Source organism: Aplysia californica, unplaced genomic scaffold, assembly GCF_000002075.1.
Source record: "Aplysia californica isolate F4 #8 unplaced genomic scaffold, AplCal3.0 scaffold00647, whole genome shotgun sequence".
In the NCBI taxonomy this organism is placed as follows: domain Eukaryota; kingdom Metazoa; phylum Mollusca; class Gastropoda; order Aplysiida; family Aplysiidae; genus Aplysia; species Aplysia californica.
Window position 1 is genome coordinate 156,611 of NW_004797917.1, and position 2,233 is coordinate 158,843.

The 2,233-nt window shown below is 37.9% G+C and overlaps 1 protein-coding gene across 1 annotated transcript in view; it reads right to left on the reverse strand.

Moving 5' to 3' along the window:
• LOC101849240 overlaps window positions 1–2,233 on the reverse strand; it is a gene marked incomplete in the record, with an annotated part of 11,052 nt that overhangs the window by 6,276 nt on the left and 2,543 nt on the right.

A 2,233-nucleotide genomic window follows, 5' to 3' on the forward strand; every position in this document is an offset into this window, starting at 1 on the left:
GGCGTTGTCTACATAACATAAAAAGGTTGACAAGCTTTCACTGTACAGACCTACATGTAGGCCTACTCATGACTTGACATGTACTTGATCAGAGCTTCGGTTAGAGGGTCAATAGACAATAGTCAATAGGGTCCCACACAAAACAACCAAATTATTTTAGTAGATATCTAATTAATTAATTTTTTTTTTAAAGATGTTCATCCCTTGGTTTTAAAGGAAACTAGTCAACTATTTTCATGTAAGTTCAGATTATATAATATAATGATAAAGCTCATTGATGAGGACGATAATTAGTATTACTAAGGGTGATGTAAATAACATCTGCAGAGGGGTTTTGCAAATGGCTGTGCTATTCCATCAGGTTCCTTCTAACAAAAAGTCTTAACAAAATTCCCACCCTAAATAACCTACTTAGAAACCATGACCTCTGCAACAAACCACTCCACTTATCAAAAGGTTAGTACTTTCGAGCACTGTCAAATTATATTGGACAATTCTATCATGATCAAAAGTAATACACTTGTATCTTAAATTGTCGATGGGAGAGAATTTCACAGTTTGAATTCTTATCAGTTTCCATTTATCAGCAAAGTCTCACTTTAGAGGGGCAGTTAGATTAAATTTAAAAACAACCTTCAAATGTCTTCAAACCTTAAAAAATGAGATGGCTGCTCTTTTTTTAAACTGCCCTTGTTATAGAGGTGTGAGATAAAACTTAATACACAACGAGTTTATATGGGGGGAAAAGTTTAATGCTGCGACTAGCTAAAACAATAAAAAGATACAGGTGGTGAAAATAATTAGTTGTGAGTAGCCTCCAAGGTATAAAAACATACACAAAAAGTCAGTAATAAGGCAGCATCTCGTGTTAGGGCAATTATAATAAAAAGGTAAATAATAATATGTCATGTGGACCAAAAATTTTAAAATTCTTTTTATACCATGGTTTGATTAACTAGGCAAATGTATTTTTAACATCTATGCCATGGATGATCATATCACAGAAGCCCAAGATATACATGTATGTAATACAAAATCGATAGCGCAGAACAGCTAGGGTTGTGTTTCTCGAAGATTTCCTCAAACCTCATTGTTTTCACAGATGCCAGTACACAAAGACAGATGGGGGTGGGGGGTGGGGGGAGGATCAGGGGGTAAACATTATTTGAAGCCTTTGTCGGTACGAAGAAGATCAAACTGGAGGCACGGAATTTGGTGAACCGTTACGGGTTTATCTCCTTAGGCTGGAGGCAAAACATTATTCACTGTAATTCTTTAATGTCATAATAGCGTGCTCAGTTGCCGACGCCGAAAAACTCTTACTACAAAAAAAGAAGTCATAATTAACTCGGTCACCTCCTCACTGCATCCATGCCGATCTTCCCCCACTCCCTAAATGAAATCAGCTCGCCGAGAACACGGTAACTAGGGACGGAGAAAACACTAGGAATCATTTATGAAGTGTCTTGGATCAATACAGAGACAGACCCCGTCAAATTGTCATGGTTGAGTTGATAATCTATGGCCAATAACGTCTAGGCAACTGCCAGATCAAATACAACGGAAACAAGTCGAAACGATTTAAGACGGCTCTACCTATAGTTGAGGAGAAAAGTGGTTGTCTTAGACAGGTGACCATCTTACACAGTGTCAGTATAATGAAGAAAAAAACAACTGCAAGTGGAGTAATGGGAACCGGCCGTTTGTACAGGTGGTTGTCTTATACAGGGGACCGTCAGAGCAGGCTCAGCTGTACATGCACTGCAAAGATGCTCGTCCTATATAATATTTAGCAGTGCTGCACGAGAGACACTACTAAACCATGGTGGGCGATTTAGTCATTTTGAAGTGCGATGGGGATCACCCGAGCTATTTTATGGCCCTCTTTGAAATACACGAAGGTGGGCGGCACCAAAAAATTAGCCTCTTAAAGGAGGCAAAAGTGGGCGTTGTCTACATAACATAAAAAGGTTGACAAGCTTTCACTGTACAGACCTACATGTAGGCCTACTCATGACTTGACATGTACTTGATCAGAGCTTCGGTTAGAGGGTCAATAGACAATAGTCAATAGGGTCCCACACAAAACAACCAAATTATTTTAGTAGATATCTAATTAATTTATTTTTTTTTAAAAGATGTTCATCCCTTGGTTTTAAAGGAAACTAGTCAACTATTTTCATGTAAGTTCAGATTATATAATATAATGATAAAGCTCATTGATGAGGACGAT